Genomic DNA, 27,567 nt, shown 5'->3' with positions numbered 1-27,567 from the left:
AAGCTTTTTTTATGATTTTCAACCCACTGAAGTCAGGAAGTACAAGGAACCTCAAGGCCAATCTTTCAAACAAAGAGATTTAGATCAGCAAACAAGCCTTACAGCCGTTTTCTCTAATCACCATTCAGTATCCACCTTCAAAATATTACCTTTTACCAGCAACTTGTTATCGTGCACAAATTTATTTCCTCCAAGATGTGAACTATTGAAATTTCTTGCTGTGTAAATCTCAACCTAAAATATTTGGCTGAGTTTCAGTACAATTTATTTCATATAGTGTCCTTCAGTTACAGCATCACAAAACATTTGGAAGGAAGAGAGCTGTAGTTAGTGAGTGGGTAGTAATATCCCAGCCTCACAAGTAGACATAGCTCATCATGATTTTGACCTGTTATGCATTTTATTTACACCTGGGCTGTCATATACAATCATAAGCAAAAAAGAACAGGACATTTTTTACGGCAAAATTTATAGGATAAGTGATTCCATGACATAGAGAGAGGGACCCACATATCACGGTATTACTCTGAAGATCTGGTTTAGACATTCTTTGTTCAAGAAAAAGGTATTTATTAGATTATTTGATTTATATTAAGCATTAATCCCTACTTTTTAGTGCTTTGACAATTTTAAAAATACAATACAAATTATACACCGATAATTGACTAGCCACATAAACAATGGGGAACCATCATCAAATGATGGTGTTTAATGGGATCACGTAGAGATTGGTACCAGGCCCAATGCTATTCAACATTTTTATCATTTGATCTCTAAATAAATATAAAATCACTGCTGACAAAATTTTTTGGATGACACACAGATTGGCAAAGTAATAAATAATGATGAGGACAGAGCAGTCACACAGAGTAATCTGGATTTCTTGGTTATGCTGGCTCCATTCAAACAAAATGTGTTTTAATAAGTCAAATGCAAATGTATATATTTAGGAAAGAGGAAAGCAACACTCTACTTACAGAATGGGGGATGTATCCTGGAAAGCAGTGACTTTGAAAAGGATTTGGGGGGTCATCGTGGTCTAACAACTGAACATGAGCTCCCAGCATGATACTGTGGCAAAAAGGGCCACTGTGTTCCTTGGATGTACAAACAGGGGAATAGTGAGGAGAGGAGAGGTGATTTTACTTCTTTGTACAACATTGGTGTGTACAGTTCTGCTGTTGACATTTTTAAAGGCTTGTTGAACAATTAGATAGTGTGGAGAACAATTATTAGATGACGGGAGAATACAGCTTACAGTGAGAGGCTTAATGAGCTCAATCTGTTTAGTTTATCAAAAAGAACATTGAGAGGTGACTTTTTCACAGTGTATAAGTACCTTCATGGGGAGGAAATATTGGGTACTAAAAGGCTCTTTAATCTAGTGGAGAAAGGCATAATAGGAACCAGCAGTTGGAAGCTGAAGCCAGACAAATGTAAATTATAAATTAGGCACACATTTTTAACAGTGAGGGTGATTAACTACTGGAACAAAGTACCAAGGGAATGATGGATTTTCCATCTCTTAATGTCTTCAAATCAAGACAGGATACCTTTCTGGAAGATGTGCTTTAACCTAATCCAAATTATTCAGCTCCATACCAGCTTAACTCAATGATATTTAATGGACTGTGATTTATAGGAGGTCAGACTAGATGATCAAATGATCCCATCTAGCAATAAACTCTATGAATCCATGAATATCTGTCCACCATCACACTCAACTAACTGCCTTCCCAAACTCCTCAGTGAAACAATGAGCTTTGTAGTTTGCCCAAAATGTCAGCAAACTAGGACTGTCGGAGAGAACCCTAATTTTCCTTCCAGCTTAGCAATGAGAAAGAAAAGGTCTGGCTTTGAAAATATGTGGGCAAAGACTCTATGAGGACAAAATACCCTAAAAAGTCAACACAGATAATAAGGATGGGCGATGTAGCCCCATTTCAGATTATATTTCCTTATATGCACTAAAGGCACAACAGATAACATCTACTTCAGTAGAACCACACTTTCTATTTGTTAAATAATTACCTTCAACTTCTGTTTTAAAACTCACATGGTTTGGCCATTAAGCACCTCAGGGATCTTATGCTTTCTCAGATTTATATATCCAGCCTTATTTTACATTCTGCTGGTACTAATTTACTCTCTATTCTAATTGATTGCTGTTCAGCCATAGGAATATGCTTCTTTAGAATGTTTTGCACTTTTGGATTACAATAGGTTATTCAAAAATAAAATAAATATTGTAAAATGTACTTCAATAGCCTTGGCCACATATTGTTTCTCCTTTAAAGAGCTATTTTGAGAACAATATTGCAAGGCATTTATAAAGAACCATTCATCAGAGAATCTCAAAGTGCTCTGAAAACACTAATTAATTATTAATCAAAGCCTCACAATGTGCTGTAAGATAGCTATCCACTAAGTGAATTGCATAGGTCACACAAAGACAGTGCTACAGAAGCCACTAGACAATGTTGCCTGATAGGTACAAATCATTGCATGCTTTAAAAATTTTGCGTATGTTTACAATTTCCAGCATTATTCGATGTGAAGCAAGATCAGAAAGAATGTGTTGCTGCCATTGTTGACTGACACTGTTAAAACATTGGCTCTGACAGAACGCTAATTGATCTGACCTCCTCCCCCAAAACTAATTTAGCGCCAACTGCCTTAATGTTTTTTTTTTTTTAGAATGGAAACACTGTATTGACAGTTTTTGCAAAAAAGGTATTACAAAAACACAACCACAAACCAGCAGCTGACATTACACAGAGAAAGAGACATCTAGTTACAGTCACTCCTTAACAACACTTATTTCTTATATAATTCAACCAATATTTACAAAAGTCTGAAAAACCTGGGTCAGTTATTTCATACATTTAAATAGCTTAAATCAACTGTGAAATATAGTGCCACATGTTTTATAGTATCTTAGAATAATATCCTAGCTCTGATATATCATCAACTAAAACAACCCCTTCCAGGGTTAGCATAAGTTGCTCTGACTTGGGTCACTTACGTTGTGACCAGTAAAATCACCTTCAGTTGACGTTCATATGAATGAATCACTGGCACCTTTCCATTGGGCCAAGTCCATCCACTTAATCTAGTCTGGAACTGAAGTTAATGTGAACATAATGTACCTCATAATATGACTAAAAGTTTGTCTGTTAAGAGAATGTGTTCCTTCACTACCAAACTTTTTATATGTATCTTAAAATTTTATTAAAACCCAGACAACACTTTTGATGAAAATCTTGCAGAAACTGTTTAGTATTTGGAAGTATTATATCTTTAGATGTTACAGGGTGGGCTGAAGGATTTTAAATTATCATCCTTCTTTATTAAGATGATAAACTAACTAAAGGATTTCTAACTTTGAATCCTTATATCTAAGTCCTATTCTGAGCTAATCGCATACTTGCTGACCAAACATGTTTTGGTGTTTTAACCTTCCAGTGTATTGGAACCAATGTTGCGGTCACTTAAGCCAGTCAAAATTTTCCTATTAATCAAAATATGAGCCAGACGAGCATATTATTCTGAATTTTCTCATCTGCTGTTTTAATTATAAGCAAATCACTTCCTTATGGAAGGCACTTCACACCAAAAGACCCACCCTCTATCAACCCAAAAGAGCATCCACACAACAGGACCTCCATACTTCCTGTACACCAAATAAGTGGCCTCTTCAGCAGTCCTGAATAATCTGGTATACAGCACTTGGGAGGTGCCACTGGAACCATACTTATTTGGATCCAGTGACTGAAACCCCCCTCACAGAGGATATGGAAGATCAGTGGCTGTCATGTGATCCTGGAATAGCAACTACTGAAGGTATGTGCTGTAGCCCCAGGCCTGAAAGAAATACGATCTCATCTAAGCTGTACAGTTGCTTGCACAAAGCACTTTAATTATATTCTTGACATTGTAATTTTCATATCTCTGAGTTGTGAAAAGTTTCTGCTCCTTTTTCTGGATGATGGACTACAACTTTAGGCACTTTGGGCCTGACATAAGACCCACTGAAGTCAGTGGAAAATCGATGGCCGTTGGACTGAACTCTGTAGCATTACTGGAGGCATTCATTTCTTGTACATTTTCTGTAGGTTGACAGATGGCTACTCTTGTTTTGATACTTTTACATGCAGGCCACATTATAGGTTACAGTAAGTCCAGCTGATCCTCTCAGGTTTTGGTTTGGCCGCATCTCAGCCCACACTACAGGAACAGCATAATTAATGGTCACAAATGCCCTAGTGATTCCCACTTACTTAGGAAAGGTTAATTGCCTGCTGCTCCTTGACTTCTCTTTAGGATTTGACACCATTGATCACTAATTTCTCTTTGATCAGCTGAAGTGATGCCTGAGATTCAGCAGGATAGTGGAATATTAGTTTACATCTTATTCTATGGGGATGCAATGTAAAGAACCATAGGGAAAGCCTTCTGCTATCTATCCAGTTATCAGAAAGGGATCTTCAAGATCATCAGCTGGAGTAAATCAGCATAGCTCCACTAAGCTATCCTACTCTTTATCATCTAAGGATCTGGCCCATTTTTGTGTGTTTATTTATGTGTTTATTTAACTACAGCACCTTTGCAACTGAGCGCAAATTACAGTTCACATTTTTTCTAACTTGTGTTAGCCCTACCATGTCAGTTACCTCAACCATAATTCAGAGTTCTTACAATGTGTAATAATATTATCATCCCAAATCAGTTTACAGAGCAACAATTGGGTTTTTGTCTTAACAATTTTAGTGGAGTCATTGCTTGTGAAAGGTATCTAATTGACCATCTGGTATAGTGAAGTTCTCTGTTGAGTTGTGTAATAGATTCAGCATGGCAACTAAATGCTAAATTATCCCCTACGTGGCCTTGCCAAGATGTCTCATCCCTCTTCTAGTAGAGCCAGCTGTAGCAATGAGAGCATATTTCAGTCTCCATTTCCATTTGGTCCTTGGCCACCTTGCTAAGATTTCTGATATGGGTGTCTCTTAGAGCTGGTTCTGATGGTGGTAGTTTTAGACACTTATAGAGAGGTGTGAAGATTTGTATTTACAGTATGTTTATACTCTAACATCCATAAAGCTAGCTGCCTTATTGCCAAAAGTCCAGCTCTACAGTCATATGAAAGAATTATGAGTAATACATTTTAGAAACCTTTAAAATGACCTATAGTAGCTTTTTTGTGCACACAATTTCATGACTCTCCAATGAATTGATACCTTAGAAATTGCCTCTCTTTTCATTAATATGACCTCCCTTGAGAATTACAATCCTCAGGCATTATAGAGCTGTTACCCTCATAAGTGGGAGCTCTTGAGAGCAGGTGTCAAGGTTTTTTCCCCACTTTGAACTTTAGTGTCCAAAAAGTGAGGACCTGCATGGACCCTTCTAAGCTTAATTCCTATCTTAGATCTGATAACGCTGCCACCAGCCAAAAATATAGTGTTTGGCACACTTCCTGTTCCCCCAAAACCTTCCCTGGGGAACCCAAGACCCAAACTCCTTGGGTCTTAAAACAAGGAGAAAGAAACCATTCCCCTTCCTTCCCCCCCCCTCAGACTTCCTCCCCCCTTGGGTTGCCTGAGAGGCTACACTGATCCAAACTCCTTGGATCTTAAAACAAAGAGGAATTAACCTTTCCCCCCACTCCTTTCCCCCCACCAATCCCTGGTGAGTTCAGACCCAATCCCCCTGTGTCTTAAAACAAGGAAAAACATCAATCAGGTTCTTAAAAAGAAAGCTTTGAATTAAAGAAAGAAAAAGTAAAAATTATCTCTGTAAAATCAGGATGGTAAATGCTTACATGGTATTCAGATTCATATAGACTACAGGGACTTCCCCCACATCCCTCGCAGCCTGAGATTCAAAGTTACAGCAAACAGAGGTAAAAATCATTCCAGCAAAATACATATTTACAAGTTACGAAAACAAACATAAGACTAATCCGCCTTGCCTGGCTATACTTACTATTTTGAAACATGAGAGACTGATTCAGAAAGACTGGAGGAAACCTGGGTGTACGTCTGGTCCCTCTTAGCCCCAAGAGCGAACAACCCCCAAAACAAAAAGCACAAACAAAGTCTTCCCTCCACCGAGATTTGAAAGTACCTTGTCCCTCGACTGGTCCTCTGGTCAGGTGTCAGCCAGGTTTACTGAGCTTCTTAACTCTTTACAGGTAAAAGAGATATTAACCCTTAACTATCTGGTTATGACACACCCCCCAAATCTCAGACAGTGTGGAACCATACTGGCGATGATTTCTTCCTAGAACTTTAGAATAAACAGATTAATTAATAAAACACATGCACCTTTACATATACTACTAATTATGTAAACTACAAGAATTTTCACATTTTAAGGACAATTTTTAACCAGTTGATTCTGGGAAACTTTCACGAGAGGGTGCATCAGCTACTTTATTAGAAGCTTCTGAAATGTGTTGAATTTCAAAATCAAAATCTTGGAGAGCTAAACTCCATCGAAGCAGTTTTTTGTTGTTTCCCTTGGCAGTATGAAGCCACTTCAGCGTAGCATGGTAGGTTTGTAGTTGGAACCGCCATCCCCAAACGTATGGGCGTAGCTTTTCCAGGGCATACACAATGGCATAGCATTCTTTTTCACTGATTGACCAGTGGCTTTCTCTCTCAGACAGTTTCTTGCTGAGAAACACGACAGGATGGAAGTTTTGATCCGGTCCTTCCTGCATTAAAACTGCTCCCACACCATGCTCAGATGCATCTGTGGTTACTAGGAATGGTTTGTCAAAGTCTGGGACCCTTAGCACAGGGTCAGACATGAGTGTCACCTTAAGCTGGGTAAAGGCCTTCTGACACTCATCAGTCCATTTAACTGCATTCGGCTGGGTCTTTTGGTCAGGTCTGTTAGTGGGGCAGCGATTTGGCTGTAGTGTGGTACAAATTGCCTGTAATACCTGGCCAAACCTAAGAAGGATTGGACCTGTTTCTTTGACTTTGGGACAGGTCACTTTTGGATAGCATCCACCTTGGCCTGTAGGGGGTTTGTGATTCCTTGACCCACCTGGTGTCCCAGGTAAGTCACTCTGTTTTGGCCTATTTGACACTTTTTAGCCTAAAAGTTAGTCCTGCGTTCCTGATGCGCTCAAAGACTTTTTCCAGGTGTTCTAGCTGTTCTGCCCATGAATCAGAAAAAAATGGCTACATCATCAAGGTAGGCAACTGCATATTCTCCCAGTCCTGCTAGGAGACCATCTACAAGTCTTTGGAAGGTGGGGGGTGCATTTCGCAGACCGAAAGGAAGCACATTAAATTCATATACCCCTGCATGGCTGATGAAGGCTGACCTTTCTCTGGTGGGTTCATCTAGCGGTACTTGCCAGTACCCCTTGGTTAAGTCTATTGTAGAAATGAACTGGGTATGTCCCAGTTTTTCCAATAGCTCATCCATGTGTGGCACTGGATAGTTGTCGGGACGAGTTACAGCATTTAGCTTACAGTAGTTCACACAAAAGCGTATTTCCCCATCTAGTTTGGGTACCAGAACCACTGGAGATGCCCATGCACTGGTAGAGGAGCAGATTATACCCATCTGTAACATGTTTTGGATCTCCCGTTCTATAGCAGCTTGGGCATGAGGAGACACCTGGTAGGGTGGAGTTCTAATTGGGTGAGCATTACCTGTGTCAATGGAGTGGTATGCCCGTTCCGTCCATCCTGGGGTGGCCGAGAGCAATGGGGTGAAGCTAGTGCACAGTTTCTTGATCTGTTGCCGCTGCAGATGTTCCAAGGTTGTGGAGAGAGTCACCTCTTCCACACCACGGTCACTTTTTCCTTCGTAGTAGACACCTTTAGGCCACTCAGCGTCATCTTCTCCCTGGGCTTTAAACTGACAAACCTTTAAGTCTCTGGAATAAAAGGGCTTGAGATAATTAATATGGCATACTTCAGGCTTTAGGGAGGAGGTGGGAAATGCTATGAGATAGTTAACAGCTCCCAGGCGCTCTTGGACTGTGAATGGCCCTTCCCATGACGCTTCCATCTTATGGGCCTGTTGCGCCTTCAAGACCATAACCTGGTCTCTTACCTTGAAGGAACGTTCTCTGGTATGTCTGTCATACCAGACCTTTTGCTCCTTCTGAGCATCCTTTAGGTTTCATTTAGCAAGGGCTAAAGAGTGTCGGAGGGTGCTTTGTAAGTTGCTTACAAAGTCTAGAATATTAGTTCCTGGAGAAGGCGTAAACCCCTCTCATTGCTGCTTCACCAACTGTAATGGCCTCTTAACCTTGTGGCCATACACAAGTTCAAATGGTGAAAACCCTAAACTGGGATGTGGTACAGCCCTGCAGGCAAAAAGCAACTGCTGCAACACTAGGTCCCAATCATTGGAGTGTTCATTTACGAATTTACATATCATGGCCCTGAAAGTTCCATTAAACCTCTCCACCAGGCCATCGGTTTGATGGCGGTAAGGGGTGGCAACCAAGTGATTCACCCCATGAGCTTCCCACAGATTTTTCATGGTCCCTGCCAGGAAATTAGTTCCCGAATCTGTAAGGATGTCGGAGGGCCAACCTACCCTGGCAAAAATATCTGTTAAGGCCTGGCACACAGTTTTAGCCCTGGTGTTGCTTACAGCTACTGCTTCCGGCCATCGGGTAGCAAAGCCCACGAAAGTCAGTATGTACTGCTTTCCTCTGGGTGTCTTTTTTGGGAAAGGACCCAGAATATCCACAGCTGATCACTGAAATGGGACCTCAATTATAGGGAGTGGCTGGAGAGGGGCTTTGACCTGGTCTTGGGGCTTTCCCAGTCTTTGGCACACCTCAGAAGACTGGACATAATTAGCAACATCCTTGCCCATCCCCTTCCAGTGGAAGGACTTCCCCAACCTGTCTTAGGTTCTGTTCACCCCAGAACGGCCACTGGGATGATCATGGGCTAAGCTTAAGAGCTTTCCCCAGTATTTAGTTGGAACTACCAACTGTTTTTGAGGATGCCAGTCTTCCTGGTGTCCACCAGAAAGAGTTTCCTTGTATAAAAGTCCTTGTTCTACAACAAACCAGGATCGGTTAGAAGAGCTGAGAGGTGGTGGGGTGCTCCGTGCCGCTGCCCAAGCTTTCTGAAGGCTGTCATCTGCTTCCTGCTCAGTCTGAAACTGTTTCCTTGAGGCTGGAGACACCAGTTCCTTCTTAGACTGTGGACTTGGGCTTGGTCCCTCTAGAAGTGATGTAGGTGATGGGGTTGTTTTCATTGATGGTGAACCGCTTTCCGCTGGTGCACTATGCAATATTTCAGGTTCTGGCTGAGCCTCTTGGGTAGGGTTGTCTGCTGCTTCTGCCAGTTCAGGCCCGCTGGCACCCTCTCGCGTTGGGGTTGGAGATGGGTTTGCAAGCGCTGGCATCAGTGCTGGCAACAGTTCTGGTGCTTGTTGCTTTTCCAGTTCCGGTTCTGGGACTGGATGCCCTGTGGCTGTTGCCGTTGTTGGCAGGGGATCTGGGTCCACCACCTCTGTCTGGGTCTCTGGTAACACAGACGGGGCCCTTGTGGATGGCTCAGGAACAGGGATGGGTGTGGAAGCTTGCCTGGCTTGGCTGCGTGTAACCATTCCCACTCTCTTGGCCCGCTTTACCTGGATGGCCAAGTCTTCCCTCAGTAGCATGGGGATGGGATAATTGTCATAGACTGCAAAAGTCCACATTCCTGACCAGCATTTGTACTGGACAGGCAGTTCAGATGTAGGCAAGTCTACAGATTTTGACATGAATGGGTAAATTGTCACTTGGGCCTCTGGGTTGATGAATTTGGGATCCACTAACAATTGGTGGAGAGCTGACATTTGTGCCCCCGTGTCTCTCCACACGATAACCTTCTTTCCGCCCACTCTCAAAGTTTCCCTTCGCTCCAAGGGTATTTGAGAGGCATCTGGGCCTGGGGATCTTTGGTGTGATAGTGGTGTTATGAACTGCACTCAGGCCTTTATATGTCCCAGTTCATTACATTTAAAGCATCGTCCAGTTGACTGGTCACTGGGCCGACGTGGGTTGCTGGAGACTGGTGAGATGGGACAATAGGGAGTCTGGGGCTTTCCTTGTGTTGTAGGTGGGGTCTTGGGTTGCCCTCGGTGATAGGGTTTATTTTCTGTTTGCCCCCTCTGATATTCGCTCCCCTTGCTAGTAGCTTTTTTCTTTTCTGCCACTTCCACCCATCTGGCTCCAATCTCCCCTGCCTCAGTTACAGTTTGGGGTTTCCCATCTAGGATGTACCTTTCTATTTCCTCAGGAACACTCTCTGAGAACTGCTCCATTTGTATTAGGAGGGACAGCATGTCCAGAGATTTAACATTTGCTCCTGATATCCAGGCATCCCAATTCTTTCCAATCTGGTAGGCGTGTTGGGGAAATGACACAGCTGGTTTCCACCTTAGGGCTCTGAACTGCTGACGGGCATGCTCAGGTGTTAGCCCCATTCTGATTCTGGCCTTGGTTTGAAAAATTTTATAATCGTTCATGTGATCCTTAGGCATTTCAGCCCCCACCTCTGCTAAGGGTCCACTGAGCTGTGGCCTTAGCTCTATCACGTACTGGTCTGCAGAGATGTTGTACCCATGGCAGGTCCTTTCAAAATTTTCTAAGAAGGCCTCAGTGTCATCACCTGCCTTGTAGGTGGGAAATTTTCTGGGATGGGAAACAGTACCTGGAGAAGGGTTGTTAGGGTTGGCTGGAACATCTGGCTTAGCCTTTACTAATTCCAGTTCGTGCTCTCTCTGTCTTTCCCTCTCTTCCATTTGTTTTTCTTTCCTCTATATCTCTCTCCTGTGGGCAGCCTTTTTGGCTTGTTCTTCTCTTTTGTGGGCCGCTTATTTCCTGGCTATTTCTGCATTAATTAGTTTCATCCATCTCTTATGTTCGTTGTCTCTCTCTGTTGCTTCTAGCCTTGCCCGTTCCTGTTTAAGGGCTTCCTTGGAACTCATTGTTCCTGCTTTCTTGTGCTGGCTGCCCCCTCTGCAGCTTACTGACTGCTTGGTTAACAGAGATTTTCTAACTAGTTATGCCCGAGAGGTAGAAAGAAAGAAAACAATTCACTTGTAAATGCCTTTTGCTGGCTGTCTGCTGGCTTACAGCTCAAGCCTCCTCTTACAGAGACCCTTGTTAAAAAACTTAACACCTCTGCCCTCACGCTGCTTTCCGAGCAGCCAGAAAGGAGAGAAAAAAAAACCCACTAGCTTTGGTTTTTAAACCCAATCCCACCGCTGTGCAGCCATGTCAAGGTTTTTTCCGCACTTTGAACTTTAGCGTCCAAAAAGTGGGGACTTGCATGGATCCTTCTAAGCTTAATTCCTATCTTAGATCTGATAATGCTGCCACCTGCCAAAAATATAGTGTTTGGCACACTTCCTGTTCCCCCAAAACCTTCCCTGGGGAACCCAAGACCCAAACCCCTTGGGTCTTAAAACAAGGAGAAAGAAACCATTCCCCTTCCTTCCCCCCCCCCTCAGACTTCCCCCCCCTTGGGTTGCCTGAGAGGCTACACTGATCCAAACTCCTTGGATCTCAAAACAAAGAAGAATTAACCTTCCCCCCGCCCCCGTCCTCTGGTCAGGTGTCAGCCAGGTTTACTGAGCTTCTTAGCCCTTTACAGGTAAAAGAGACATTAACCCTTAACCATCTGGTTATGGTAGCAGGGAAAAGGACTTTCCTAGCAATTTAGCCAGAGATTTGGAATCCACTACAGGACAAGGAGAATGACCACAAATTCCACTGACTTCAAAACTAAGTGTAAAACTCAGTTACTGACTTTTCCCACAGCCACAACTAAAAGCAGTGAAGGAGAAGAGAGGAAGAAAAAGTAGGAAAAGGAGGTGAAAGCAAGAAGGCAAAGATTAAACATCAGCACCTTGACTGCTTGGGGTAAATACACAGAAAAATAAGACCTCGGGCCTAGTATAATTTTGATTCTTTCTTTCTTGGGAGGCATCCAGTTATTATGATTTCTTGAAAACTGGTAAATTATGGCATGTTTTAAGGTGTTTCTTTTTCCAAATTATTTGGGTTTCTTTCACCAGGTACAGTGTGCCTGGATTTAAATCACTGGTGGGTGACCTGGCTTCTTTCTCAAATCTTTTTCCTCCATGAAGGTGTACAATTCTAAGAAAGAAAGAGGTGCATATGTAACCCACACACCTCCTAGGTGTGGTGTTCTGTCTTCTCTAGTGGCACCGAGACCACTTAGAGAGAGAATTAAATGAGTCTGCTTTACAGCCTTAACTAACAGTCAATTGGCTTTTAGCTCATGCTGTGGAGGCTCCTGCACGAAGCTTCAGAAGTCCCCGGTTACATCCTGCCCGCTGACGATCAGGGTCTGTCAGCATTGCACATAGTCAATGTAGACTTGATGATTTCTAGAGAGATTGCAGTGTTGCCAACCCCTGAGCTTTGATACCGAGTTTTGCAATAATTTATATTTTTCTTTAAAGCCCAGCTCCTGGAGCCATGTGAATTTATTAGAACTTCACCACGCATTAAAAAAAAAAAAAAGAAAAAAGTTTATGGCTGCAGTTAAAAAATGAGAAAATGTGAATCTTAAAGTCTACAAGAAAAAAAATAAGAATATATATATTTTAACCCAAAATGCATTATCCTTTTCCTTTAGATCTCATTATTTTTAACCCAACCTCTTGATTTTTGGGGGCCTGAGTCATGATTTTTAAATACTTGGGGATGCAATATTTAGAAAGTTCCAGATATCACTGTGGTATTGTACTAATTCTTTATTTACAGACCGGTAAGTCTAACGTCAGTACCGGGCAAATTAGTTGAAACAATAGTTAAGAATAAAATTGTCAGACACATAGAAAAACATAAACTGTTGAGCAATAGTCAACATGGTTTCTGTAAAGGGAAATCATGTCTTACTAATCTATTAGAGTTCTTTGAAGGGGTCAACAAACATGTGGACAAGGGGGATCTGGTGGACGTAGTATACTTAGATTTCCAGAAAGCCTTTGACAAGGTCCCTCACCAAAGGGTGTTACGTAAATTAAGCTGTCATGGGATAAAAGACAAGGTCCTTTCATGGACTGAGAACTGGTTAAAAGACAGGGAACAAAGGGTAGGAATTAATGGTAAATTCTCAGAATGGAGAGGGAGTGTTCCCCAAGGGTCAGTCCTAGGACCAATCCTATTCAATTTATTCAGAAATGATCTGGAGAAAGGGGTAAACAGTGACGGGCAAAGTTTGCAGATGATACTAAACTGCTCAAGATAGTTAAGACCAAAGCAGACTGTGAAGAACTTCAAAAAGACTAACAAAACTAAGTGATTGGGCAACAAAATGGCAAATGAAATTTAGTGTGGATAAATGTAAAGTAATGCACATTGGAAAAAACAACCCCAACTATACATACAATATGATGGGGGCTAATTTAGCTACAATGAGTCAGGAAAAAGATCTTGGAGTCATCATGGACAGTTCTCTGAAGATGTCCACGCAGTGTGCAGAGGCGGTCAAAAAAGCAAACAGGATGTTAGGAATCATTAAAAAGGGGATAGAGAATAAGACTGAGAATATATTATTGCCCTTATATAAATCCATGGTACGCCCACATCTCGAATACTGTGTACAGATGTGGTCTCCTCACCTCAAAAAAGATATACAGGCACTAGAAAAGATTCAGAAAAGGGCAACTGAAATGATTAGGGGTTTGGAGAGGGTCCCATATGGGGAAAGATTAAAGAGGCTAGGACTCTTCAGCTTGGAAAACAGGAGACTAAGAGGGGATATGATAGAGGTATATAAAATCATGAGTGATGTGGAGAAAGTGGATAAGGAAAAGTTATTTACTAATTCCCATAATACAAGAACTATGGGGTTACCAAATGAAATTAATAGGCAGCAAGTTTAAAACAAATAAAAGGAAGTTCTTCTTCACACAGCGCACAGTTAACTTGTGGAACTCCTTACCTGAGGAGGTTGTGAAGGCTGGGACTATAACAGTGTTTAAAAGAGAATTGGACAAATTCACGGTGGTTAAGTCCATAAATGGCTATTAGCCAGGATGGGTAAGGAATGGTGTCCCTAGCCTCTGTTTGTCAGAGGGTGGAGATGGATGGCAGGAGAGAGATCAATTGATCATTGCCTGCTAGGTTCACTCCCTCTGGGGCACCTGGCATTGGCCACTGTCGGTAGACAGATACTGGGCTAGATGGACCTTTGATCTGACCCTGTACGGCCGTTCTTATGTTTTTATGTTATGTTCTTATGTTTATTTCATGCAGAGCTAGCTCTAGGTGTTGTGTATTTGGTTGTTGTGGTAATAGTATCTCGTGTTACTATGGCAACTGAGTTAGATTATTAGGGGATAGCCCAGCCAGTTTTGGCTGGCTGTTGGTTAGCTCTGGTGTGGCAATAAATGGCTGCTTCAAGGTTTACAGCTCTCTGTGTCTCCAGTGATTTCTTCCTAAAACTGTTGCCCCCAAGGATATAACAACGTGGCGACGACGGTGGGATCTCTGTGCTGCCCCAGCAACAGAATGAAGTAGAAGTTAAGGTACAAAAAACACCTTTTTTTGCTGCTGGAAGGGGGTGAGAACTGGCTTGTTGGCACTGACTGTGCAAACTGAAACTAAAATCATGGCTACACTTACAGGGCCACTGGAACATTTTGAGGAGAATAGTGCAATGGCATGTATATACTGAGCATTTTGAGCTTTTTGTTATTGCAAATGACATAACAGAAGAGAAGAAGGTGCCAATATTCTTAAGTGTTATAGGAGCTAAGACCTACTCCCTGCTACGCATCTTACTACACCCTGTTAAGCCAGAGCCTAAATCTTACAGTGACATTGCGGAAATCCTGGGGTCCCATTTTCCTCCAAAACCACTGGTAATTGTGGAAGGATATAGGTTCCACAAAACAGACCAGAAAGAAGATAAAACAGCTGTACAATTTGTAGCAACTTTGAGAAAGCTTGCAGAACACTGTGAATTTAAGGAGATTTAAATGATGCCCTACGTGACAGGTTAGTGTGTGGCCTGCACAGTGAAGCTATACGGAAGCACCTATTGACAGAGGCTCAGCTTATCTTACAGAAGGCCATTGATATTGCTGTCTCCATGGAACTGGCTACAAACGAGGAGCAATCCATCAGTGTATCCCTTAGCGTGCACAAGGTTTCACAAGAACCTACCCACAAAACTATGGGGAGTCAGGTATGTTAGCACTGTGGTAAGCCAAGTTACCATGCTTCAGAATGCTGGTGTAAGGACCCGGTGTGTCAACACTGTGGCAAGAAGGGACACATTGAATGTGTCTGTAAACAAAAGAAAAAGAAGTCTGTGGTCTGGCTGACCAGGGAAATCTGTATACCCTAGAGAAGACTCAGGATGAGCAAGGAGATACCTCATCACAAGAAGAAGAGCTACTCCAAGTTTTGTCTTTGGCAGTGGGCTCACATGAATACTTGGTAACTCCATTGTTGGATGGCAAATCTACATGCATGGAACTGGACACCGGCAGAGCCGGCGCTTCCATTTAGGCGACCTAGGCAGTCGGCTAGGGTGCCAGGATTTGGGAGGGCGGCAGACTGCTCTGGTGGACCTCCTGCAGGCATGCCTGCAGAGGGTCCGCTGGTCCCGCGGCTCCGGTGGAGCATCCGCAGGAACACCTGCGGGAGGTCCACCGGAGCCGTGGGACTGGCGAGCTGGCCCTGTGCCTAGGGCACCAAAAACCGTGGCGCCGCTCCTGGACACCAGTGCAGCCGTTTCACTGGTCTAAAGAAAAGCTACAGCATTTTCCACTTAAAGCAACAAAAACAGTGCTGAAGACATATATAGGAGAAGCTGTGCCCACGTTGGGCACTACTCATGTTAAGGTGGAGCTCAATGGACAGGCTGCTAAATTGCCACTGTTTGTGGTGAGAGGTAATTACCCAGCCTTACTGGGTAGGTTTTGGCTTAGGAAGATCCAGCTGAATTGGGCAGAAGTGCACCGAGTGACTAAAGAAGAAACCTATCTGATCACTATACTAAAGAAACATGCTGCTGTTTTTGGAGAGGATCTGGGAAGTATGAAGGGAATCATTGTGACATTGAACATTAAACCTTACAGTTAACCAAAACATCTGAAAGCCAGAACTGTGCCATCAGGCCAAAGGCTGAAGCGGACCTGGAGTGCCTAGTCACAAATGGAGTCCTAATACCAGTTACCCATAGCCCATGGGCAACTCCTATTGTTCCAATAGTGAAGAAAGATGATTTGCAGTGATTTTAAAGTCACTTTCAACCCAGTGTTGTGTGCAGAGCAATACCTGCTACCCCGCATCAATGACCTCTTCGCAGGCCTGGCTGGGGGACAAAAGTCCAGCAAGATTGATCTGAGTCAAGCATATTTACAGATGCACATTGATGAAAAGAGCTGTTGACTATTTTGACGCATAAGGGGCTTTACCAATACTGTTGCCTACCCTTCAGAATAACATCTGCTCCCTCCCTGTTCCAGAGGGGTATGGACCAGATCTTGTGTGGCTTGCCAGGAGTCCAGTGCTATCTGGATGACATCCTGGTCACTGGAAGGAATGAGGAGGATCACCTAAAGAATTCAGAGGCTACCCTACAAAGACTGGAAGAGTATGGACTGCGAGTCTGAAAAGACAAGCGTGAATTCTTCCAGCCCTCTGTTGAATATTTGGGACATATCATTTATGCTACAGGTCTTCGTAAGGCTCCTGCCAAGGTTAAGGCTATTGTGGAGGCTCTTCCTCCTCAAAATGTTATTGAACTATTATGGAAAGTTCATCTCACAGTTAACCACACTGCTAAAACCACTTCATGAACTCCTTGGGCAGAACAAGGCCTGGAAGTGGACTGAAGCCTGTGATGTTGCATTTAACAAAGCTAAGGAGACATTGCTCAGTTCTGAAGTTCTGACTCACTTTGATCCATCCTTATCCCTACAGTTGGCCTGCGATGCATTCCTCTATGGAGTGGGAGCAGTCATGTCACACATTATGCCTCTAGGAGAAGAGAGACCTATTGCTTTTGCTTCACGCACTCTAAGCAAAGCACAAACTAACTATGTCCAAATCAAACATGAGGCATTGGGAATCGTTTTTGGAATTCAGAAGTGTCATCAGTATCTGTTCAGATGGAAGTTTATTCTTCTCACAAACCACTGACCCCTGACTTCAATTTTTGGACACTGCACAGGCATTCCTCCATTAGCTGCTAGTTGTATGCAACGTCAGGTATTGTTGCTTTCTGCACACACATATGAAATCAAATATCGGAAATCTACTCTGCACAGCAATGTGGATGGTCTCTCAAGGCTGCCTCTGCCAGACAAATGTCAAGATATTGCCCAGAAAGAAATCTTTTACTTTGAACAGGTAGAGAATACACCCATCACCGCTACTCAGATAAAGAAGGCAACTCGAGTTGACCCAGTATTGTCCCAAGTTATGGACCTGGTGATGCATGGAACATCTCAACAAACCTCTCCGGTCTCACCTGACCTTCTTACCTACATGTCCAGGAGGATGAGTTATCAGTCTAATCTGGTTGTTTGTTGTGGTGTAGACGTGTCATTATCCCACCACCACTGAGATCACAGATGTTAGAACAGCTCCATTCCGGTCACTGTGGAATAGTGCGCATGAAGGAAATTGCACAAAGCTATTTTTGGAGGCCTGGATTGGACAGTGCTATTGAAGAGAAGGCAAGAGCTTGTATGTCATGTCAGGGTGTGAGGAATGCACCCGAGTGGGCACCCCTACATCCATGAGACTGGCCTGAAAACCCATGGCAACGTATTCATGTTGACTTTGCTGGCCCCCTTGAAGGAAGCACATTCTTGATGGTGATAGATGCCCATTCTAAATGACCAGAAATCTCTATAATGCAGTCCACTACTGCAGAGAGTACTATTCAAAAACTACAAGGACTCTTTAGTCATTTCTATCTGCCAGAACAACTTGTGAGTGACAACGAACTGCAGTTCGTCTCTCAGGAGTTTCAAAAGTTTATGAAGGCAAATGGGATACACCATATCACTTCAGCACCATATATCATCCATTCACCAATAGATTAGCTGAAAGATTTGTGCAGACAATGAAACATGCTTTGAAATCATCAAGGGGACAATTATCCATTCAAAAGCATCTGGACACCTTCTTTCTATCCTACAGAAACACACCTCATGCTACGATCAAGGCATCCCTGGCCTTTCTAATGATGGGATAACAGCTGTGCACTTGCTTTGATCTGCTGAAACCTTTTGAACCCCGACAAACCGTGCAACATCAGTAGCAAGATCAAGTCATCAGGTGTGCACCCAGAGCAAAAGACCAAACCTTTAGCCCAGGACAGCTTGTTTTGGCTCGGAATTATACTTCTGGAGCTAAATGTGTCCCTGCCACTGTCATCACTCAAATGGGACCTGTTTCCTACACAGTCCGGACTGCAGAGGATCTCACCTGGCAGTGACATGTAGATAAGCTGCTGCCAGGTCATACCAGTCCTCAGGACACATCTTCAGTTGAGTTGCCTGACTTCACCACTTCCAGCGAGACACCGAATCAAGAGTCACCTGTTCCTGACTTTTCCCCTCCATTACTGCCAGCGGCAGAGATTCCTCTTTGACCAGCAAGAGCTGATACCCCATACTCACCCATTCGCCCTACGAATCCCAAGCTCATGGTCAGTCCCGCGCCCAAGACACTTTCAGGTGCAGCAACACCAGAAGTCCGTCGTAATCCACCTAGAGACAGAAGGCCTCCTTGTCGGCTGGATCTTTAGCTAGGGTGAACCCACGGTTATGGGGCAAAATAATCCCCAGGGTTCAGCCAGGAATGGAGGCCGTCTGCTCTCCTCTAGTTTAGTGTTTGTTTTATTTAGGGGACACTCTTATTAAGCAGGGAGGAATATGTTGTATACTTGGTTGTTGTGGTAATAGTATCTTGTGTTACTATGGCAACTGAGTTAGATTATTAGGGGATAGCCCAGCCAGTTTTGGCTGGCTGTTGGTTAGTTCTGGTGTGGCAATAAATGGCTGCTTCAAGGTTTACAGCTCTCTGTGTCTCCAGTGATTTCTTCCTAAAACTATTGCCCCCAAGGATATAACACTAATAAAGTGTTAAGTTAGTTTAGGTTGCCATTTTATCATGTTGTCATTTCATATCTAACCAGGATTGTTAGCGTGCCTCCTGCCAGTCGCAGGCTTTACATTTGTAACTCCCAGCTGCTCCCACAGTTCAGGGTAGGTTTGTACAGCTTGTGCTGAAGCCTGCAAAGCCTGTCTTCATTGCTATTTTTAGCAATGCTAACTACATTAAAGCTAGCACAGGAATGCCTACCCAATCTGCAATCACAGCTTCAGGTGCGGTGAAGAGATAACTTGACTGCTTGCCTATACTGGAGGGACACAACTAGAAGGTTCACTGGCATGTCTGCCTGGCCCCTGTGGCTTCCTAGGAGGGTACCATGTCAAACAGAGACAGAGAACCTGAGGGGAAGGAAGGGCGTGTTTTCCATAACCACATGGAAAGGTGGCCATTTTCTGGCTCTCCTGGTTGGAGAGCCTGAGGCTGACACAGAACTCCTGCTCCACTCCATAAAGTCTGAGCACACACAGTATCAGCCTCTGGGGCTGTTAGAGCCCATAGGCCCCATTACACCAGAAGCCAGAGTGAGCGAGTTCAAAGTTGCCTGCCAGCTGACCAGGAAGCTCATGCAGCTTCCTGGTAGGATGGGGCTTCTCTTTATATTGCTATTGTTGGACATTTTCAGTTAGTGTTGATCAGGACTTTGTTTAGTCACCACCTTAAGTCGTTCTCCTATTCCTCTCCCCTTCCTTAGTTCCCACTTTCCTGTTCCAGAGAATAATTTGTTGATATTTTTACATGGTTTTGATTTGCTATATTAGTTCATTTATGCTTGAGTTCAAACAGGTGTTAGACCTATGTACACCTGGCAACTTGGTGGAGGCACTGGTCATCAAGATGTCCGGGATAAGTCAGAGAGTACCTTGGAGGGGAGGAACCAGGGATGCAACCATCTTTGGAGATCTGGCATGTCCAAGGAAGGCTGTTGAAGGGGCTAAATTGGCATTTTTGTTTTGTAGCTCATCTATTGCCTATAAATAAAAGGTAGTTAAGCACTGGAACAAATTGCCTAGGGATGCTGAGGAATGTGCATCTCTGGAGGTTTTTATGAGCAGGTTAGACAAATACCTGTCAGGAATGGTCTAATTATTACTTAGTCCTGCCTTGAGTGAAGGAGACTAGACTAGATGACCTAATGAGGTCCCTTCCTGTCCCACACTTCTATGATTCTATGAAAACAGTGCTTTCTGGAGTGGAGTTAGATCCTCTGACCAGGAGAGACAGAAAATGGCTCCCTCCCCATGTGGTAGTGGTGAACAACCCCCTCCTGTCCTATCCCTCAGTCTCTCTCCCACCCAACCTCCGCGCCCCGGTCACATAGTACTGCAGATGAAGCCTCACAGGGCTAGTCCAATATGCCAATCAAGCTTCTGGGTATGTCCTTCCAGACCAGGTAGGCAGGCATTCCTAGCACTGTGAGGCTCCTGTATGGGCTACAACTCTGAAGCCTCAGTCCATGGCTTCAATCTTCTCTCTTTAACATGCTACACCTACATATGACACTATATAAAAACATTAGTTATTATAGTTCTCTCCTGATTTCTCTTATAATTTACCCAGTTAATAAGTCATTAGCCTTGCGCACTGCGTTACCTCATGGGCATGAAGGCAACAGCTAAATGAAAATTCCCTTCTATTCACTGTTTCAGTTAGTAATGATCTAATAATCTACTCCAGTATGGCAAGTCCCTGGTACACAAGTGCTTATTATTATCACGGTATATACACTGCTATCTTTATATGCACAAAAATGAAGGTGAAAAATAATGTGTTAGTGACTTTTGATTTTTTTATTATATTACTTTGACATTTGTCATTTTCACCGTGATTTCCCTGACTTTTCTTAGCACTTGCCATGAAACCAAACACGAGTCATGCCCATAAATCAAGCAACAGACATGTGGTATACTCCACAGATGAATCTGTTCCAGAGACTTGTATTTTTTATGGCTAGGCAGCAGTCATTTTTAAAAAAAAAATATGAAGAGGAAATTGCACATAGTTTTTCACAGGACAAGGCAGTGAGGTTTATTAATAGTAGGAGCAATGTTAATAAATGTCATTGTCCTTACTGTCTACCTTTTCGGTTTCATCCTTCTATGTGTAAAGTGGCTGATATATAATCTACCGTAGTACATGAAGTAAAAGTTCTTAAAGCAAATTAAAATGCGACAAGGCTTGCAAAGCTTACCAGACACACATATCTGCCAGAAGACACTACAAAAGGTGAGGAAGGGAGGCAATGAGCTTCAGAACAAAGCCCTTTGAGAAGCCCAGTCCCATTCTTAGCTACTGGGAATGAGTGGGGTGCTGCCCCTGGAGCCTGCTTGAGGGCTTCAGCTTTCATTTCAGCATCTGGCTCGTTAATTTCTGAGAAATGTTAATCCTGACTTCCTTTGACTTGTAAAAGAAAGAAAACATGTTCTTTTCTCTGCCACCCAGGTTCCTATCCCAGAGCGTCCCCACTTTTGGGGAATGGGTTTCTACTGCTCCACCCTTCCCCTAAATGCCTGGCTGCTATGAACTGTTAGGAAAGTCCCAACACTCTATTCCAGCCTCTGTTTTTCAGTACTCCTTTCCCCATAAATTGTTCTAGCACCTGCCTCTCAGCTATTCCAATCGCCAGTAGGGTGAGACTGACATGATTCCATTCTGTTTCACTCTTGCCTACACATTCTGCCTGGCAGCAGTGAAACTGACCAGATATTTGCTAACAGGACATTGTGCTTCAGCTATTTTGGATGCTCTGAGCAGCAGCAGGGGAAGGCACTGGAGATGCCTCTCTCAAGACTCAGAAAAGCAGTACTGCTTCAGTTCACAGTTGTAGCGTTATCCTGATAACCAATCAAAAGGAAAGAGATGTTCTTGAAATTTCAGAAACTGATATCTCAGGCCCCACATTAGCCAGGGCTGTGTACACAAAGATGTTTTTCAAGCCCTAAATTACAAGGATTCTACTGTGTATAATGATACCACGTATAGCATTGAAGAAATATGCCCTGTGTATTCTAGTTTATGTAAAACACAGAACAGATTTATTTATTTATTTATTAGATAAATGATGGCCATAACAGACTTTATTCCTAGCATGTCAAAAGTTTTGCTTGTTATTTGCAAACTTTTTGTTTGTCATTTGGCATTTTTTCCCCGAGTGAAATAGTTACAGGGAGATTTATAGCATTATTAGAATCTGGATAGCCTCCTGATCCCAGGATATCTATGTATTTAATAGATATGAATGAGCTGGTGGCATTCAGAGTTTTGCTGTGCTGCTGAGCCAGATTATATCAATTTACTATTATTGTGTTACATTTCTGGATGATCTTGGAAGATTTGGCTGGGATGGGAGAGGGAACTTGGCTGGGAAACTGGGCAAAGAGGAACAACATGGGTTTCAGAATTTTATTTCCGAGAAAATCCTTCCACAGTTATATTCCAGACTATGGTAGATTAAGTAAAGTTACAAACACTTCCAGGTCAAACTTTAAAAAAAATTCCAGCCTCAGGAAACAATTTCTCCTTTGGGTTTCAAATATTGGATATGTGTCAGTGCAAGTGTTGTAATCACACTGTCAACTGACCAAGTGACTATTTGAAATGCACAAATTATAAACATAATTAGCAACCAAATTCCCATTGGTTGCATGAACACAACATCTGCTTTTTTGATTAAACTCCTTCATGTATATTTATTTATTTATTTTGATTTTTAAAAGCAGGCCCAGGGGTTGACAGTGGAACATCATTCTGGTAAAAAAAACTGGCAAAAAGGCACAATTGCTCCAAAAGCTGCCATTAGGCTAGCACACCCTACACACTTCCCCTTAATTATAAGCTGTCTCTTAAAGCTATATCTAGCCTTCTGCTTCTGTTTCCATCAGATCAAACAACAAGAAGCAAATCACTCTCCAGAACCCTACTCAGCTGTTCAACTTATTCAGGATTGGTTAGGATTTTCTTTTTCATTTGACTTGTCAGGGGCATAGATTAGGTGGTGCTCAGTTGCCAAAGTGCCTTTTCTGCACAGCATTAAGTGCTCTTGGTTGCCTAATTATTTCCAGAAAACTGAAACTCATCATGAGTTTATTTCACAATCAAGGAATCATGTCTTCTCTTTTTAAAAAACCCCAAACCAAAACAAAATAAAAACTGGATACCAATCATCTAGTCTAAAATATATTTGTGTTACTAGCATCTCACAACATGATAAAGCAGGCAGTTTACATGTTGCTGATAACTACTTAGAAGTGTTCAAATATAAATAGAATATAATATTATAATAAATATAAATATATAAATATAAATTTTAGATAGCAAACTTGTACAATGTAGTAACTTTGGGATACTTGTATAGCATTCATAGCACCATTAGTTATCTGTTTGCTTCTGTCAGCAAAATTTCGGTTTGCTTGGAGTTAAAACAACATTAGATGAATCTCTTGTTTGACTACTCCTCTTTTTCTCTTTACTTTGTGACTTTTGAACAAAAGCCATTAAATGCATGAATTTTGCCACAGACATATTCCCTAGAAAGTTAGAATTCATGACTACTTTAGAAATAAAAAAAAAAAGACAGTTGAAAAGGTAGTGATTTAAAATATCACAGAGAAAACAGGAATTGAAACTGGGAAAACATATTCATCAGCTGCTAAATAGAAATAGTAAGTGTTTAGAAATAGTTTCTTTAAAAGAGAGTGCAATGAGTTTAGCCAAAGCGACTTCAGTGAACTCCAAGAATTGAGATGATTGGATTTGTTTTGTAAAAAAAGGATTTGCAGAATAATTTAAATGACAATCTTTTTTACCTGTTTCATGGAGTTTGGCTGATTTGATATTACTTAGAAAACAATCAGTTATCTGAAAAAAATCAGGAGTCACCTGTTCGTAACTTTTATTTTTGAGAGATGGTCCATTTGCACAGCAAAACTATACACCTTTGTTCTCCCAGTGTCTCGACCAATAGAAAAACTGCATTCAGCCCAACTCTGGAAGAAAAACGAAACGTCTCCAGGGAATATACCCTGCAATTCTAGGAGCACCAACTCCATAGTGGGATAATGCAGCTTATCATAGTGGCTGGACTCTCAGCAGCTACCCTACTTCACTGCACTCCTTGAACTAAGGATATTTTTACACTGGCAGAGTTACATTGCCGGTAGTTACAGTGCCGCTCAGAGAGCACTGAAGGGAAACCACTGTTGTGTGTTCACACTGTCAGCTGCTTGTGCAATAGTGTGTTCACACTTGCGGCACTTGCAGCAGTATTCGGACCGGTGCACTCTGGGCAACTATCCCACAGAGCATGTCTTCCTCTGTTGCCACTAAGAGTTGTGGGAAGGCGGAGAGAGTCATGAGGCATCCTGGGTCTTGTCCTGATGCTCCATGATGCATTGTTTGCATCCAGCAATCTCTGTGCTTCCATCTGCATTGGGCTCCATCTTCCAACGGTTTGTGCATTGCATACTTTGCCTCTTAAGTCTGCAGGAATGGATCCCACTCTGGGTATGTCTATACTACGGGATTATTCCGATTTTACATAAACCATTTTTTAAAAACGTATAAAGTAGAGTGCACACGGCCACACTAAGCACATTAATTCGGTGGTGTGCGTCTATGTACCAAGGCTAGCATCAATTTCCAGAGCGTTGCACTGTGGGTAGCTATCCCATAGTTCCAGCAGTCTCCCCCATCCATTGGAATTCTGGGTTGAGATCACAATGCATGATGGAGCAAAAACAGTGTCGCGGGTGTTTCTGGGTAAATGTTGTCACTCAATCCTTCCTCCGTGAAAGCAACGGCAGACAATCATTTCACGCCCTTTTTCTCTGGATTGCCCTAGCAGATGCCATAGCATGGTAACCATGGAGCCCGTTTTGCCTTTTTTCACTGTCACCGTATGTGTACTGGATGATGCTGACAGACGCGGTACTGCAGTGCTACACAGCAGCATTCATTTGCCTTTGCAAGGTAGCAGAGACAGTTACCAGCCCTATTGCACCGTCTGCTGCTTTGGATATTGGCGATGATGGTTACCAGTCATATTGTACCGTGTGCTGCTGTCATGGTGCTCCTGGCTGGCCTCGCTGAGATCGGCCGGGGGTGCATGGACAAAAAAGGAAATGACTTCCCAGGTCATTCCCTTCTTTATGTTTTGTCTAAAAATAGAGTCAGTCCTGCCTAGAATATGGGGCAAGTCTACTAGAGAACCAGAGAGCACAGCCGCTTCGGGTCAGAGCCCCAGATATCCCGCAGAAATGATGAGCTGCATGCCATTCTAGGGGGTGCCCCTGCAACAACTCCACCCGTTGCTTCCCTCCTCCCACACCCTTCCTAGGCTACCATGGCAGTTATCCCCCCATTTGTGTGATGAACTAATAAAGAATGCAGAAATAAGAGACATTGACTTTTTAGTGAGATAAAATGAGGGGGAGGAAGCCTCCAGCTGCTATGATATTCCAGGCAGGACATCTCCATTACCCATTAAAGGGAGCGGGGAGAGGAGCACAGCCTCCTGCTGCCATGATAATCAAGAATCTCCATTAGACATGAAAGGGGTGGGGGAGAGGAGCTCAGCCTCCAGCTGCTATGATGAGGACTGTTACCAGCCCTGTTGCACCATCTGCCAGGACTGAATCTCCAGGACACAAAGCTTAAAGAAATGAATGACCGGGAGTCATTCCCATTTTTGCCCAGGCGCCCCCAGCCGACCTCACTGAGGCCAGCTAGGAGCACACTCAGGATGATGACGAGGACGGCTATCAGTCATATTGTACCGTACCATCGACCACCGGGGAGGGGAGGGGAGAGGATGCTGCTGTTTAGTGCTGCAGCACCCCGTCTACCAGCAGCATCCAGTAGACATACGGTGACATTGAAAAGAGGTGAGAAACAATTTTTTTCTCTTTTCTTTGGGGGGGCGGTAAATTGATGACATATTCCCTGAACCACTGGTGACAATGTTTTTGACCCTTGAGGCATTGGGAGCTCAGCCAAGAATGCAAATGCTTTTCAGAGACTGCAGGAATTGTGGGATAGCTAGAGTCCTCAGTCCCCACTCCCTCCCTCCATGAGCATCCATTTGATTCTTTAGCTTTCCGTTACGCTTGTCACAGAGCACTGTGTTGAGTCCCTGCTGTGGCCTCCGTCTATCATAGCCTGGAGATTTTTTCAAATGCTTTGGCATTTTGTCTTCCAGAACAGAGCTCTGATAGAACAGATTTGTCTCCCCATACAGCGATCAGATCTAGTATCTCCCGTATGGTCCATGCTGGAGCTCTTTTTGGATTTGGGACTGCATGGCCACCCGTGCTGATCAGCGCTTCATGCTGGGCAAGCAGGAAATGAAATTCAAAAGTTCACGGGGCTTTTCCTGTCTACCTGGCCAGTGTATCCGAGTTCAGATTGCTTTCCAGAGAGGTCACAATGGCGCATTGTGGGATACCACCCGGAGGCCAATACCGTCAAATTGCGGCCACGCTAAATCTAATCCGACATGGCAATACAGATTTCAGCACTACTCCTCTCGTCAGGGAGAAGTACAGAAATCAGTTTTAAGAGCCCTTTATATCGATATAAAGGGCTTCGTTGTGTGGACAGGTGCAGGGTTAAATCGGTTTAACGCTGCTATATTCGGTATAAACGCATAGCGTAGACCAGGCCACTGTTGACCAATATACTGCTTGCTCTCACTAATACATCACGAGTGACAGTGGAGTTATGTGGCATACATGAAGGTGCTAACCACAGTGGAACGCTGCTTTTAAGCTCAGGAAACAAGCACCCAGTGGTGGGATCACATTGTCATGCATGTCTGGGATGATGAGCAGTGGCTGCAGAACTTTCATATGAGGAAAGCCACTGTGTGATGAACTCGCACTAGCCCTGTGGCACAAGGGCAAGAGAATGAGAGCTGCCCTGTCATTGGAGAAGCACATGGTGATTGCACTGTGCAATCTGGTTACTCCAGACTGCTACCAATCAGTTGCTAACCAGTTTGGAGTGGGAAAGTCAACCGTTGGGCTTATGTTGTCAGAAGTGTGCAAGGACATTAATTGATCGCATCCTGCTCCAAAAGACCATGACTCTGGGCAACTGTGTGACACTGCGGATGGCTTTGCACAAATGGGCTTTCCTATCTGTGGAGGGGTAATAGATGGCACACATATTCCAATTCTGGCACCAGACCACCTAGCCACTGAGTACATTAATCGGAAGGGGTATTTCTCTATGGTTCTACAGGTGCTTATGGATCACCGTGGGCATTTCACAGGTATTAACTGAGGCTGGTCTGGAAAGGTGCATGATGCACACATCTTTCGGAACAGTGGCCTATTCAGGAAGCTGCAAGCAGGGACTTTCTTCCCAGAACAGAAGATCACCATAGGGAAAGCTGAAATGTCCACTGTGATCCTGGGAGA

General features: G+C 43.2%; 1 protein-coding gene across 5 annotated transcripts in view; it reads right to left on the bottom strand.

Moving 5' to 3' along the window:
- LRP1B (LDL receptor related protein 1B) overlaps positions 1–27,567 on the bottom strand; it is a 1,302,041-nt gene that overhangs the window by 744,438 nt on the left and 530,036 nt on the right. The window lies entirely within an intron of this gene.

Source organism: Gopherus flavomarginatus, chromosome 10 (genome assembly GCF_025201925.1).
Source record: "Gopherus flavomarginatus isolate rGopFla2 chromosome 10, rGopFla2.mat.asm, whole genome shotgun sequence".
NCBI lineage: Eukaryota > Metazoa > Chordata > Testudines > Testudinidae > Gopherus > Gopherus flavomarginatus.
This window is presented reverse-complemented; position numbering and strand designations above follow the sequence as displayed.